Source organism: Pinus tabuliformis, chromosome 3_1, assembly GCF_031772625.1.
Source record: "Pinus tabuliformis cultivar Carrire ecotype Pingquan chromosome 3_1, CPIR1, whole genome shotgun sequence".
Classification (NCBI taxonomy): Eukaryota; Viridiplantae; Streptophyta; class Pinopsida; order Pinales; family Pinaceae; genus Pinus; species Pinus tabuliformis.
In genome coordinates, this window is record NC_142301.1 from 541,140,064 (window position 1) to 541,157,204 (window position 17,141).

The window sequence follows — 17,141 nt, forward strand, 5'->3', positions numbered from 1 at the left end:
TTAGTAGAACCTTAAACCCAACTGAGTTAAAATATTCACATGTGGAGAAATTGGCCCTGGCAGCCGTTCAAGCTGTCCAGCGTTTTCGTCACTACATTCTTCTCCGCAAGACTACCGTTATTTCGGATTGCAACCCTATGATTTATATTTTGACAAAACAACTGCTAGGGGGCAAGTACTCTAAATGGATTGTTATCCTGCAAGAGTTCGACTTGGAGTTCGAGAAGTCCAAGTCTAAGAAATCTTTAGTTTTTGCGGAATTAATGTGTGATTTCCCGAGTGCTGACACAGAGACTGTGGCAGAGGAGTCCATCGTGGACGAATCTTTGTTTCTTATTAGCACTTTAGATCCGTGGTATGGGGATATAATCATCTATCTCCAAACCCAAACCTTTCGGCCTGAAGCTTCCAAGGAAGACCGTCGAAAAATTCGGTTTCGATCCCAGCAATACAGAATTATTGGAGATACACTTTATCGCCGGGGGGCAGACTTAGTTTTTCGACGTTGTTTAACTCACGAAGAGGCTGAGAGAGTTTTGAATGACTGTCACTCTGGAGCATGTGGCGGTCATATGTCTGGGTATGCCACAGCTCAGAAGGTGTTGCGCGCTGGCTATTTCTGGCCGTCTATGTTTAAAGATTGTATCCTTGCTGTCAGAACGTGCCACAACTGTCAAGTATTTGATCGAAAGATGCGCGCTCCACCTGCTCCTCTCCACCCTATAATTGCCGCTGGTCCATTCGCCAAATGGGGCATTGACTTTATTACTTGTAACCCTCACTCGGCCGGGGGGCATGCGTATATCATCCTCGCGGTTGATTATTTTACAAAATGGGCCGAGGCGATGCCTACATTCGACGCAAGCGGCAAGACAGCTGCAGTTTTCGTATTCAATCATATCATAACTAGGTTTGGTGTCCCACAAGCAATCATTACTGACCATGGGAGCCATTTTCGAAATGTCATGATGACTGAGCTTACAAGCCAGCTTGGTTTGCGCCACGATAGCTCTACTCCTTATTATCCGCAAGCCAACGGTTTGGTTGAGTCAATCAACAAAGTTCTAGTCGTCATGATTCGACGGATCATTGGTATCCATCGAACGAATTGGCATAACATGTTATTTTCGGCGCTATGGGCATATCGAACTTCAGTGAAAAATTCAACAGGTTTCACCCCTTTTCAGCTAGTTTATGGCTTAGAAGCTGTGTTACCTATTGAATGCGAAATCCCATCACTTCAAATGGCTGTCGAATTGCTTCCAGCTACTTCCGAAGAGGAGAAACGGTTATTATACTTAGCTAAATTAGATGAGACTCGACGTGACGCTACTTTAGCTATCGAGACTCACGCGAAACGAATGAAAGCTCAGTACGATAAAAATGTAACCCCTCGAAGTTTTTCAGAAGGAGACCTAGTATTATTATATGATCAAGCTAACGATAAGCTAGGTGCCGGAAAGTTCGTTCCTATGTGGCATGGGCCCTACATTGTAAAGCGCAAGCTAGCAAAAGGGGCTTATGAGTTAGTTGATTTTGATGGGGACTCTTTGGGTAAACCCAGAAATGGACTTTACCTAAAGAGGTATTATGCTTAAAATGATGGGTATGGAGAAATTTTTAGATAGGTTAGATTTTCTTTCTAGCTAGCAAGTGTGTGTTAGTTTAGTCAGTGTGCTTAGCTTAGAAAGTGTGGTTTTTCGTCATTATTTTGGCTCATCTTGGTTTTACTCTTGATATTGTAGATGTCGACGCCTCTCCAAACATACATTGGATTTGCTGATGGTGCTTGTCGTAGTACACGGAATATCTCTTCCGCAGCTTGGGTTATCTATTCGCCCTCTGACGAGTTAGTTTCTATGCATGGGGTAAGCCTCGGTCAAACAACGAATAACATTGCAGAATACAGTGCAGTGGTTGAATTATTATCCGAATCTATTTCATTTGGAATTCGACGTTTGATAGTGAGGTTAGATTCTGAACTTGTTGTATTACAGCTTAATAGAGTTTATGCCATTAGAAATCCTGTGTTATTAAGGTTGTTTTTGAGAGTGCGTCTCTTGGAACGTGAATTTGATTACATTGAATATCAACATATTCCAAGGTCTTTGAATACATTAGCAGATGCAATTGCTTCTCGAATGTTGGACAGACATTTACGATAATCATGCAAGTAAATTTAAAAACATTTCATCACATATGTTAAACAAGATAAGCCGGTAAAATAGTGATATATATAGATAGAAGTGTGTCAAAAAATATATACATCGTCTTCGATCATAGGTTTAAAACACCTTATGATCGGCAAAATGATAGTACAAAAAATCAAAATGTCACATGTGACTACAAAAGTGACTAGTCAATCACTGGTGGTGCTCTCTGTACGACACCACTGCGCGGGCTACCTTACGTAAAAAACCCCTAAATGGTCCAGGGACCGCGACCACGAAGCGCTGAAGCCTCATTGGAATATCATCCATAGTAGTCTCAGGTATATCTGCCGTGAGACGCTCTAGATCATGCTCCAAGTCGGCTAGTACTTCTGCTGTCGCATCCTGTGGGGCCGGTGCCGGTGCAGCTGGATGTAGTCTATCATAAGGCCGGAGGTTGGCTGGACGCTGTGGGCCAACATCTGCATTTTGAGGAATTTACTATTAGTTTTGAGACGATATATATAAAAAATACAAAAAATACATAACTAGAAAACTTGTGAAAATAAAAAGTACCTCTGTCATCCCATTGTTCTCCCTGTGGAAGAACCATGTCCGGATCACCTCTGAAATCTGTTCCGGCATACGGGAAATCCTGTATCACAAAAAGCTGGTTCTCTAACCAGTCAAAATAACTATCTGAGAATCGAACTACTGTCGCGCCCTCGTCAGGATGCCGGGCCATTACCGCAACCCATCGTATCAGCTTTGGCTGCTGAGGACCCAGAATATCAACAGTGAGTTGCTGAGGGATCAGCAATGGAATTCTCTCCAAGGCAAAGCTCACGACTATAGGCCCATATCCAAAGGTCTTTAGTCATCCGTTCCTTGCCTTGGTTAGTTGGCTCTTCATATGAGCCGACACAGCTTCACACCAGTTGAAAATGGTGCCTTGGTAACAGTCAATTGCCATCCGCATTTGGGATCCGGAAGCAATGTGTAAAGCGGCCGCGCCGCAAATTCTGGTAACCGTGAACGCTATGACTTTGAGTTCCGGCAGAGTGATGTGTTTTATCTCTATGCCTTTTGAATGGTGAGCTCCAGGTGTGCACCATGTCTCGCGGAGACTATCAAGGGATTGGCCACCCGGCCTAGTCCCCGCAAGGTTGAGTTGCTCACCCCTGTTTGGCAAGCCAGTGAGAAAGTATACATCCGAGGGCTCTATCTCGAGCTGGTGCCCTCCTATGTAAAAGCATTGTTCTTGTACGTTCCATCGCTCAACCAGCCATTCCAAGAATCTTACCTGGCCCCTCATGCCCGGTATGGTCCAATATTTGTACAATCCGCATGCTCTTAGGGCATCCAGAGAAGGTTGATGATTTATTGCAACTTCATCTTCCTCTACGTGCTCTCTTTCTCTCCAGTCTAACATGATTAGTGCCTGCATATCAAAAAATAGCATTAGAAATTAATTTGGGAATTTTTGGTGGTTTTTTGAGAGAGTTGGGGTTTTGAAATGCGCGTTTCTCGGAGGACGCACCCCGGCTTTGTTGCACAGGGCGCCCGGACGCAGCTGGCCTGAAGGCGGGCTGCGTCTTCCGACCGTTTTCCCGTAAGAGAAAAAGTCGGGGGACGCAGGTCACCCGAAGGGCACCTGCGTCCGCCGAGAGGCGCATTCCAAAACCAAAACCCCCCCAAAAAATAAAACCAAAACCTAAAAATTGATTCTAAACGGATAGAAATGCAGAGTAGGATGTGTAAAATACCTGGATGAGACGGCGTTCGATTCCAGCGGTCAGATTTTCCGCAGCAACCACGGGAAGTTTTCTTGTCAAAAGCCCTTTTTCAACCTCAACAGTGAAACGGTAAAAATGACATGGTAAAAGCTCTTTTTATAGGTTTTTTGGATGAATTAGTTCATTTTTTACCATGAAAAGATATTTTTGAATGTATTTTTGCCTATTTTAAACAGGTATGAGTAATGTGTCGCTTTTGTGCAGGACAAAGGGATTTCGAGGGAAATTGTAATTTTTCACAAACAAAATTGCAGAGTCATCTTTTAAGCCCTTTTCTGACTCCTAAAAAATGAAAAGATCGCCGAGTGTTTCTTTTTCACTCGTTAAAACGGAATTAAAAGACGGTCCCCTTTTAGCTCTTTTCTGACCGCAAAATCAGGAAAAGATTGCCGGGTTTTTGTCGTTTCGAACTCGATAAGGAAATAAAACGACGTGTCCTTGATCGCTTTTTACTTTTCAGATTAACGACACTAATATGAAAGTACTCCTTGGTCGCAAGATCAAGCGGTTCCCCCAGGTATTATTTTATACTTTTTCGGGCTTGAGGGACACAAATATACGAAAAAGTTCAACGTGGAGTCTCCTTTAGTTTTTTCAGACTCTCTAAAAATGAAAAACGCCGAGTTTCTCCTATACTGGGCTCGTTAAATTTTTACAGTAGAGGACCTGTTCAATTACAAACAGGAACGAACCACTCCTTCCTAGGGTTCGAATTTAAACTAGGTTGGACTCGTCCGAAGGATGAGCTTACAATCAAGCATATGTTATCCTCCTCAAGCTTGTTAAAAATAAAGAGGTACTTGCCAGAAATGGTGGGGGAAAAAGAGAAGAATGAACCTATTTGTCACTTTTTGTCTCAGAGAAACTTTATTACCGCTCTTGAACACGACACTTTTATTCACCTGGGTTGGGAAATCTTTTCACCTCACAGTTGACCACGTCACTTTGAAAGTCTTTAACTGGGTTTCGGGGATTAACTTTGAGTTATTCGTCACCAAGCCATCTGTTGTGTCGTTATGTGTTCAAGAGGTCTGCAAATAAAAACTTTCATCTGCAAAATACTTGTCATCCATTTGACCATCCCTGAGTCAGTCCTTACAGCAACATTTCTTCAACTTGAACAATGATTTCGTGTTGCGGGCTTGCCTGCAACGGGTCGCTTTCTATCGACATCGACACATTATCTAGAAAGATGACTTAGGAATCGACAGTACCTTGAAGTCTGCATGCATCAATGGCAGGTTTCTCGCCTTTGACGTCAGTTTACATCATTGACTTTCGATCAGAGGATTCCGTGAAGTGTTCGACATCAAAACATCTATTCACATTTCGCGGTTTGTGCTTGGTACTTTGAGGACCATTGACATTACTGGTGGTTTCTCTCACGCTTGTTAACAGTTTACATCATTGACTGGTAATCAAGTGGTTTCTACCATGTTCGACATCGAATCATTTAATCACATGGCTAGGATCGTACCAATTCGAGAAGTAGAAGTGAAGACCCTGGATCTAGTTTCTACCATCCAGGCTGCGAGGAGTTTTGTATTCATTATCTATGTAGGCTAATCATAAACAGATGGCTGCGTCCATACTGTGTCTACAAAAGTCTATAAAAATGATGTACTGCAAGATCATTCCTGTATCAGAGTAGTTAGTCCATTAGTTAAAGTTTTGAATCTGAGTATGGGAATGCCTACCTCAGTGATGATATAATCTTATCCATGTATTTTGTGTTGAAAATTGCAGGTTCCAACCAGGCCATCCACAAGGTAATCCTTGAAATGATAAAGCGCTTCACCCTTCCTAGAATTACAAAACCCTATTCTATTTCAGGCTTCGCACTTTAGGGGGCAATCTGTTACACTAAAAAATGTCACCTTGACTACTTACAGTTAGTATGGCTCAAATCAACAGTCATGCTACCCTCTTAGGCAAGTCTATGCCTCTGTTATCCATCTCAAACTCAAAATAGAGAGAAAGTCTTGTAAAAATCATGTTTATCTCTGGGGTCGCAGGTTCTCTCTAGTCTTACCTGCGGGGACGCGGACCTTGTTCACAAAAACTGCGTCCATGGACGCTCTGTATGTAAAGGGACAGGTGCGTCCCTCTGTAAAAGACAAAATGCGCGAGTTTTATCTTGAAAAAGTTACTTGTGGTTACTTCTAGAACATTCTAGAGGTCGGTTTGATGAAATGGATGCGCCTCCAGTTGGTTCATGTATCTCTATTAAGGGGGAACTTATCCCATCAATAAGGGAGCTATCCCACCCAAAGAGGGGGATGATCCCATTGATGGTGGACCAGAATAACCTCTTTACAGCACTATAAATAAAGGCATTGAGCCAGGAGGAAAAGAGGTTGGAGCTATACATTTTCTTTGGGTAAATGCTGCAGGATTTAGGTCTTCCATTAGAGCCTTTGTGAGGAGAGATTGTCTTCACTTGATTCTACTTGGGAGAGGGTGAGCTTTGTCAAAGAAGAGGAAAACCCTTGATGGACCCTGGGAGGAACTTGCACAACACCAAGGCCAGGTTGTAAGAGTTTCTTTGTTTCGTTATTAATACAAACTGGTTTATTTTTCTCAATAGCTTATGTTAATGAGTTATTTCATGTGTTCCTTGGTCTGCATGTTGGATATATGTTTTATTATATGAAATGCAAGTGCTTGGTAATTGTTTGATTGTTTGTGGTTGCAGGAATTGACTTGAAGGAGGAGCTCATCCGGATCGTCAAGAACGGACTTCAACAACAGCGTTTTGGAATAAGGTAAGCCTAAACACTTGTAGTTTTCATGTTATAAAAGGTGTATTTAGAGAAAGATCACTCCTTTTTGTCTTGTTTGTCATTAGAATGTCTTAGACTTCTAGGAAGGTCAGTCGTGTCCGCACCCTTGACAGTTTCCGTGTGACAAGCCTTGGTCGTGTTTGCACCGTCACCTCCACTTTTCATTGGCCGATCATTCACCTCCATTTGATTTTTTACCCATTTTGAGGAATAGCTGCGAAGAGTGATTTCACTAGCCATCCTTGTGACACTGCCGTGATTGGAAAATTCCAAACCTTACCTGGAATCAGCTGCTACCCATTTTATCACTCGTTCCTCAAAAGACGAGTCTCCATTAAGCTCTTTTCAAATGACTCGTAAAATATGAAAAGATTGTCGAGCCATTGGCCTCTCCAGCTCGTTAAATGGACAGGAAGTGCTATCCCTCCTCTAGATTTTAATCTTTTTGGACCTGAGGGATTATTACACAAAAAGATCGAGCGCTTGTTTTGTTCGGCTCGTTAAAACTATCGAAAATTCATCCCTTCTGTATTGTTTTATACTTTTTCAGACTTAAGGGATTAGATGGCAAAAAAGGAATTTTGGAGTTACCTTTACGTTCCTTTTCAGACTCTCTAAAATTGAAAAGGACCGAGTTATCTTTGTCGTTAAACTCGTTAAAAAGATTAATAGCGACAAACTTGTCTTTAGACGAGAACGAGTTTCACTATCGCTAGGCTCGTTAAAACATAGCGATGGGTTTGCCCGAAGGGAAAATTATAGAACAAGCATATGTTATCCTCCTCAAGCTTGACAAAAATAAAGAGGTACTAGTCAGCAATGACTGGGGAAAGATTGGGAAGAAAACTCAAAGAAACTTTGTTGGTAGCAAGTCGCTCTTGAACATGACACTTCCACTCCGTGTCCGAGTCGGGTTGGGTTTTTTCATTCACCGGTCACATCACCATGATCACGCCATACCATCCACATTTGGGGTTAATGCTACCAATCCATCACATCAGTGTTGCCGATATGTTCAAGAGAAGTCATCCAGAGAAGTCACCTGTGTCTCACCCACTACCATACATTATACTCCATTCTTTCATGACCGCCACCCTAAAACTTATATCACCAGATCATTTTCACCTCCATCAAAATCATTTTCTCCGTTCCGTGTCATTGATGTGGGATTCATTAAGGCCCTCCTGTGACGGATCACTTCTTGTCGACATCAGCTCATTATCCAAGAAGTTGATCTAGGAACACCCCATTCAGTACTTTGAAGCTTGCATGCCTCAATGGCAAGTTTCTCACTTCCGGCGACAGGTTTACATCAATGGCCTTCGACCGAAAGATTTTGCATGGTGTTCGACGCCAAGTCCTTTATTCACACCACGTGAATTGTACTACAGTACCTTGAGGGTCATTATCATTATCGGTGATTCCTCTCGCGCTTGTTAACAGTTTACATCATTGACGAGTTGGTTCTTTCTATTCCTCTCTATCTACAATTCATAAAGGAGATACAAAAGTAGCTTTTCTCTGTTTGTTTCTAAGGTAGCTGTCACACCTTAGTGGGATAGAGAAGTTCTAAATAGACACTTTTCCTTGTAACAAATATAGTGGAAGATTTGGCCCAATCGCCATCTGCTATGTCGACTCTTGAAGTACTACAGAATTGCCCATCCCAAAGGCAGGCTTTATTATCAGCCATTGGTGGGATAGACCCAAAGGATTGCAATCTTGTATCCTTCGACCATAAATGATATGATCCTCAATTACCAGCTCAACTAGCTTTCCTTGTTCAAGTGAAAGCCCTCAACAAAACTGTTCATCGAACAATTATTGATGAGGGAGCATCTACATGCATTATGTCGATGAGTTGCTGGAAAACTTTAGGATCTCCAACCTTGCCGTGATCTTCGACGAAATTAAAAGCATTTGACGGAAGGACATATACCCCATATGGTATTCTAAGTAACTTGAAAGTTGAACTAGGAGGGAAAATGGTAGAAGTAGATGTTGAAGTAATCGATGGAAATCTTGATTACAACATCCTACTAGGAAGAGCGTGGATATATGCTATGGCTGCTGTTGTGTCGACCTATTTTAGGAAGATTGCATTTCCCTTTCAAGGAGGGATTACAATCGTCGATCAACAAAACTTCCTCCGCAGTGGTTCTCAAGTTACAAGAAGCATTCCCATGATCCATGGAAGCCCCCACTCGCTTCAAAATATCGGAGTAGGCCTACTAAAAGATCATATATTAATGGGAACTTTTGCACTTCCACCTCCAATCAACCTGGTGGAAGTAGCGTCGGTAGGAACCTGTAATATGATATCTTCTAAAAAGATCTCAGAAAACGATATCAACATGGATCATGCAATGGATTTGCCCCCAAGCCCAACGGAAATATTGTAGCAATCAATGTTCCTAGCATGGGAGGCAAAACCAAATCAACGCTCATCAAGCGTTTGGATAGATAGGTCTAAAGAATATGGTACCCCTTCAGATCCTTTGTTGCGAGTGCATGTCACCGATGAAGGAATTGTCCAATCAATGGTAATTGAAGGGGCACCATTGTTGTGGGGAAAAATGCCTATGCAGGACGATCCTATCCACCTAAGGTGTGATAGTGCCTTAGCGACAAACAGAAACAGCTATTCTAGTATTCTTCCTTTATGAATGAAGAATGAAGAGAGATGGATGGACTAACCGGTGTCTTCCGTTTGTCCCGCGATCCGATTTCTCTTCTCTTTGAGAGCTCCCAGCTACTTGCCTTCTCGCTCGCCCAGCTTCACCAAGTTCCTGCAAGATCACAAGAAGGGAACACTACACAAAGACATAGATTCATATTCATAACTAGTTCAGGATTAGAAATAAACTAAACATACTAATGCAATCATACATCAAAGACACATCAGCATATAGGAGAAACCAAGATAGCTTTATTGATGAAATAACAAGGTTCAGGAGGAGATACAACCAAGAGAGTTCCAATCCAGCATCTACCTCCCAGCGAATGAAATCCTTTCTTCACCTCCCTTCAAAGCATTAAGCACCCAATGATCTCAATCTCAAACCAACAGCGATTCTTTGCAATAACAAAATTCCAGCCGCTAGATCTCATGGAGGAGAGATCCATATATAGATGTTTGGAGAGAGGATGAGTCAGCTTGAGATCTGATTAGTGTCCTCTCTCTCTGTCAGTTCTTGCTTCCACTTGGAGACTAAGAGCCTCTTACTCATCACCTAGTCGAACTCAGCAAGGCAAGTGTCATGGAGGAAGATTCTGGAAGCTTCCACAGTCTTTACACCTCGCACAAAGGACCCTGCCATTTGTCATTTCCCGTTCAACGCACCTTGGTAGTGCATTTGGGTGCGTTGCAATGCACCTAGCTAGTGTATTGGGGTGCTTTGCAATGCAGGTGGCCAGTGTAGCCACTGAAATGATCCTGATTTGACTTGTTTTTGAGCAGTTTTTGGTGGAGAACTTCTGTGAATTGTTGTGGTTTGCTGGCCTTGTTCCTCTAGGGGTACGAACAACATGTTTAGGGACTTTGGATCCCTTGGATTATGGACATTTCATGATTAGAGCTGTAAGGCACAAAAATGTCTATAACAGTTGCCCCCTAAAGTATGAGGCCGTTTATCAGGTGAAATGCTTTATTAGGAGGATCCGAAGTTCTTTCAATGCTGGGAGGAGACCTATAATACAATACAATACAATACATTATTTTCATAATTTTTCATGATCTAGCTGAGGCGGGCATTCCCATGATCAACTTTATAAATTCATTTTCATGTACATATAAGAGACAATCGTCTGATGATAGACTGATGATTCTGATAGAGCCATCATCCTTTTGGTAGGATGATTATCTGTGCTGCAAAGATGTAGATTTCCATGTCTTTATTTTCTGAATATATATCGCAGCCCGGATGGATGAAACTAGATCCGGGGTCTTCAATCTCGTCCGATCTTCACTCTAAGTACAAGTCGATCCATGTGAGAATTGCTCTGAAGTCGAACATGGAAAGACATCGCTTGATTACCAGTCAATGATGTAAACTGTTAACAAGAGCGAGAGGAATCACCGATAATGATGATGACCCTCAAGGTACTGCAATAAAATTCACGTGGTGTGAATAGAGGTCTTGGCGTCGAACACCACGCAAAATCTTTCGGTCGAAGGTCATTGATGTATACCTATCACCGGAAGTGAGAAACTTGCCATTGAGGCATGCAAGCTTCAAAGTACTGAAGGGGGTGTTCCTAGATCAACTTCTTGGATAATGAGCTGATGTCGACAAGAAGCGATCCGTCAAAGAAGGGCCTTGATGAATCCCACATCAATGACACGGAACGGAGCTAATGATTTTGATGGAGGTGAAAACGATTTGATGACATATGATTCAGGGTGGTGGTCATGAAAGAGTATAATGTATGGTAGTGGATGGGACACATGTGACTTCTCTGAACGACTTCTCTTGAACATATGGCGACACTTATGCGATGGATCGGTAGCATTACCCCAAATATGGATGGTATGGCGAGACCATGGTGATGTGACCGGTGAATGAAACAACCCAACCCGATTGTGGTACAGAGGAAAGGTGTCATGTTCAAGAGCGACTTGCTACCATCAAAGTTTCTTTGAGTTTCTCCCAATTTTTCCCCAGTCATTGCTGACCAGTACCTCTTTATTTTTGTCAAGCTTGAGGAGGATAACATATGCTTGTTCTATAATTTTCCCTTCGGGCAAACCCATCGCTATGTTTTAACAAGCCTAGCGATAGTGAAACTCGTTCTCGTCTAAAGACAACTTTGTTGCTATTTAATGCATTTAACGAGTCTAACGACAAGGATAACTCGGTCCTTTTCAATTTTAGAGAGTCTGAAAAGGTACATAAAGTTAACTTCAAAAGTCCTTTTTCGTCATCTAATCCCTTAAGTCCGAAAAAGTATAAAACAATACAGAAGGGATGAATTTTCGATCTCTTTAACGAGCCGAATAAAACAAGCGCTCGATCTTTTTGTGCAATAATCCCTCAGGTCCAAAAGGATTAAATTCTAGAGGAGGGATAGCTCTTTTGGTCGCTTTAACGAGCTGGAAGGCCAAAACTCGGCAATCTTTTCATATTTTACGAGTCAGATGAAAAGAGCTTAAAGAAGACTCGTCTTTTGAGGAACGAGTGATAAAATGGGTAGCAGCTGATTCCAGGGAAGGATTGGAATTTCCAAATCACGGCAGTGTCACAAGGATGGCTAATGAAATCACTCTTCGCAGCTGTTCCTCAAAATGGGTAAACAATCATATGGAGGTGAATGATCGGCCAATGGAAAAGTGGAGGTGATGGGCAAACACGACCAAGGCTTTAATGGCTGATGATGCTACATTCACGGTGGTTAATTACCGGAATAGTTCATTTTTTAACGAGCTTAAATGCGGGTGGAAACATTTGCTCGATCTTATGTTTATTTTTTAACGAGCATGAACTATGCGCTAAAACTGCTCGGATCTTGCGTTTATTTTTTAACGAGCATGAACTGTGTGCTAAAACTGCTCGATTAATCCAGTCATATGATAAGAATGTCTCATTGAACAACTAGGCAATCTTTCGAGCATTGCCCCACATCCTTTCTTTATGCAAGTTCGGAAACGACTAATCCTACGAGTTTAAAGGGTTAGACCTACGGGTTTAAAGGGAGGACCTAAAAATTAAAAAAAAAAAATAGTCGTCCCTTGCTTGCACTCCAAAAGGTTTGCATGCCCCCAGGTATAAAATATGATTTCAAGGTTACCCCTCAATTTGCAGATAGAACATTTGTTCTACCGGGAAAGGCCTACCTCTTTTAGGCTACCCAAAGATTGTTCTGTTAATCTTTCAAACAAAACACTTCTTCGGCGATGTTTCTCGAAACAAACAAAGGTGAGTGACGATGCCCGCCAACTCACATAACTTTGACAAGAGAATCTTATTCTAGAATAACCCCTCTTCCCCATGGATGGGGTATAGACTAGTCATATTCTCCCATGGAAACCTACCTTATACCCAAAGCTTTCCTGCCGAAGCAGACCAGGACGCATGCTCCCTGGGTTCCAGTCATATCCTTCCGGATTACTCGCGCTCATCGGGAGGACGGACCGTGGGTTGAGACATTTCTTGAGTAAAGAGACCATTTAGGGATGGTATATGACTATTTGCGATGTGTGATCCGAGGAATGAAAGTTGGTCCACGAGCTTGACCATTCTTCCTTCATGCGGAAAACACATTACTCTAAAGAGTGAGGAGACGATAGCTCCCATGCAATAAATATAGTCTCGTCCGAGGAGTAGGTTATAATCCAAGGGTCCTTGAATGACCATCACGTTCATTTGAACGGTCTTCCCTTTCAATGTTATTGGCACATTGGGAAGAATCCCTAAAGGTCGACTGGTTCCATTATCAAAGCCTGTCAGATTTCTCATTTCAGGCAAAAGCGATGGCGAACCAAGCGCTTTCCAAGCAGTAGAGGAAAGGATACTCACAGAAGCCCCCTCATCAATGATGGTACCAACCATAACCATTCTATATATTTGAACGATAATTCTGAATGGTATGCTTGCTGGTAAGCGGGGTCTGCCTAGTTGATTCCAGTCAAAGGATACAACTATGTTGCTTGGAGGTGGGACCGAATATATGGTCGGGTATGACTGACGAAGTTCCTTATTGCGATAAAGGAATGGGCAAATTGCCCCCTTGTTCGTCGGAGTCTGTGTTGATGAAGAGAATTTAGACGGTGTCGTCTTTATTCTCTTCTGTGATGGTATCATTCGAAGATAGAACCTCTGAAGGCAAGACCGGGTCAACTGCCGCCTCGACCTTTTGACTTACGTCAGGTATGGATTCGGACGGTTTATCTTCAATGATAGGTGCTTCGGCTGACCTCCTGAGCGGGCCAGCCGGGTTCTCAACTGGTGAAGGACTTGGCAGGAGTTTTTGATATCCAGGAGGAAGTCGCACTGGTAAAACTAGACGATCTTCCAAAACTCTTTTAGCCTCGTCTAAGAAGGGACAACAGTGGATGGCATGGTCGCCTTCACACAGTTTGCAGGGAAATCTAGCTCTCCCTCTCTGTCCTCTGGCTTCACTTTCACTAGTTGACGGTGTGCTGTCAACATGGCTATCAGAGGTTGATGCCACCGAATTGTGCAAGCGGGGAGACCAGTCCCTTAGTATCCGATGGATGCAAGGACAATCTCTGTGAAAGTGGTCTCCCTTGCATATGACACATGGCAATTTAGGCCTGGTCAGTGCAGTGTGTGGATTTTCGTTAGATGCCATTCGTTTGCCCCTAGTCGCATTTGGCTCCTTCTTCTTCTTCTCTTTCTTCTTCTTTTCCTTCTTCTCCTTAGGAGCTTGGCTTTTGGCTTTGCCAGCTCCATTGAGCGAAGAGGAAGGAGGAGAGGAAGAGTTAGAGGAAGTGGAAGGCTGGTGGGCAGCTCTAGACTGGTCTAACTGCTGATTCGATTGTTCAGGAATAGTGGTGTTTTGAACAACATTAGTTGAGAAGAGCCAGATAGGCAAGCCGATTGTCAGCCCTGGAAGCGACAATGTGGCCATATGGGGCGCTCCAACATCTCCCCAAGAGGAGAAGGGACTAGGATTTCCACCAAGAGGAATTCTTTGGTTGGAGGGTTCCATTTTCTCAACTGAAAGATCAACGCGGGAATAAGGGTGATTAGTATTCCGTTTAAAATAAATTTTAATGACGCTTTAGACACAACTTGTTTTTTCAGTTTTAAAGAGTCGAGAAAAAACAAAAGATAACTCTAGTCTCCTTCGATGTTTTAACGAGCCCGAAGTGACAAATGCTCGGATGGACTTTTTTCGTTATAGAGTCTGAAAAAGGCCAAAAGGAACTGCTCTGGAGATCTAGGTAGAGGGTGTGCCAAACCAATCACAAAACTGCAGAATACGTTTTACGATACGACAGTCAATCTTCCCGAATGCTGTGTTCGGTGCATTTCAATCAGTAGGGCGGTCAACACGAATTCCTAAGGATAAAGGTTTTGAGCCTATAGGGGTCTCCCAATATATACGCGACGGTACGTGGGAGCACAATCCGTACTGGAACTTTTGGTCCCTCAGGAGGAATCACCCAACCATCAGCGAGGCCAACAGATACCAGGTTTTACGACGCCGAAACACGTCTCTAGCCTAGACCTGTATGTTGTGCATTATGTTACAAAGCGTTGTTAAGTTCATTCAGTTTATTTTATGTTGATCTTTCTTAGAAGTTTGCCTTTTGAGGTTCACCATGAGATGTAGATACAACTTCCTAAATGCAATCTAAAAGATGATAAGCAAATCTTTATCTCTTTTTCAACAATGAAAATCCTAGCTACAAAGGGAAAAGAAAGACACCATCTTTTCTCAAAGAGCAATCAGCACACTCTAAATGCACTTTTCCTAAATCAAGCATGCAAACTATCAACATGCAAATGCACAATGCAAGTGTTTGTTTTCCACTTTCTTAATATTGATGCCTAAAAAGAAAGCTTTTTTCACAACTTTGAATTTTCTTTTAAATGACAAACACAAACAAGTTTACTTTTTCGAAACCAAAAAGGGTAGAAGAGATTACAACACTTTACAATTTTCGAAATGAACACTTGTTTCGACACTTAAAAGAGACAAACTCAAACCAAAAGCAAAAGTAAATGTATAACCAACTGTAAACAGCCAATGAACTCTCTCCTAAGACCACAATCAACAGATCTGAATCAAGGGCTACAGGATGACTATTTCACTCTTGCAAGGTAAAACTGTGAATGACGCCACAAACACATAAAAACACTCAGAGCCTTTTTGTACAAAAGGAGGTAGAATTAAGGCAGAGAAAAGGGGTTATCAGACAGGTACCTATGCTGGTTACAGGCTGCAAAAATCAGAGATCAAAACAAGGCAAAACAGAGCAAAGAACCCCAGCTGCACAAGGCATAAGCTGGATTAGCGCACCTGTATAACAAAGAAACTGAATTGCAGCGCAGGTAGCCCTCTCGGGACCTGCGTTGAAATGCAGAGTCTCTTCACAGAGCCTACGCTGGAGTAGAAACGAGAGTTCTCTCCGGGTTCTGGGTCACGGTTTGCAATTTAATCTACGGTTTCAAGCCAAATAAAAGCAACAAGCAAGGTACAATCAAAGGGATGATTTGAAGGAGGGCTAAGATGTATCACAAAGGATCATCAAATCATTTGTGAGTCCATTGTTCAGATCATAGACAAATCCAGTGATTGGATCAAAGCAGCAGCTGTCTACTTTGCATCTGAAAATAGCAGATGCAGTTCGATTGCTGCTCTTGAGTCTATGAAACAAACAATGATAGAAACAAAAATAAAATGACTAAACAGATCTCCCCAGTGGAGTCGCCAATTTTTTGTGGGGAAAAATTCCTATGCAAGACGATCCTATCCACCTAAGGTGTGACAGTGCCTTAGCAACAAACAAAAACAACTATTCTAGTATTCTTCCTTTATGAATGAAGAATGAAGAGAGATGGATGGACTAACCGGTGTCTTCCGTTTCTCCCACGATCCGGTTTCTCTTCTCTTTGAGAGCTCCCAGCTACTTGCCTTCTCGCTCGCCCGACTTCACCAAGTTCCTGCAAGATCACAAGAAGGGAACACTACACAAAGACATAGATTCATATTCATAACTAGTTCAGGATTAGAAATAAACTAAACATACTAATGCAATCATACATCAAAGAGACATCAGCATATAACCAAGATAGCTTTATTGATGAAATAACAAGGTTCAGGAGGAGATACAACCAAGAGAGTTCCAATCCAGCATCTACCTCCCAGCGAATGAAATCCTTTCTTCACCTCCCTTCAAAGCATTAAGCACCCAATGATCTCAATCTCAAACCAACAGCAATTCTTTGCAATAACAAAATTCCAGCCCCTAGATCTCATGGAGGAGAGATCCATATATAGATGTTTGGAGAGAGGATGAGTCAGCTTGAGATCTGACTAGTGTCCTCTCTCTCTGTCAGTTCTTGCTTCCACTTGGAGACTAAGAGCCTCTTACTCATCACCTAGTCGAACTCAGCAAGGCAAGTGTCATGGAGGAAGATTCTGGAAGCTTCCACAGTCTTTACACCTCGCACAAAGGACCCTTGCATTTGTCATTTCCCGCTCAACGCACCCTGGTAGTGCATTTGGGTGCGTTGCAATGCACGTAGCTAGTGTACTGGGGTGCTTTGCAACACAGGTGGCCAGTGTAGCCATTGAAATGTTCCTGATTTGACTTGTTTTTGAGCAGTTTCTGGTGGAGAACTTCTGTGAATTGCTGTGGTTTACTGGCCTTGTTCCTCTAGGGGTAGGAACAACATGTTTAGGGACTTTGGATCCCTTGGATTATGGACATTTCATGCTTA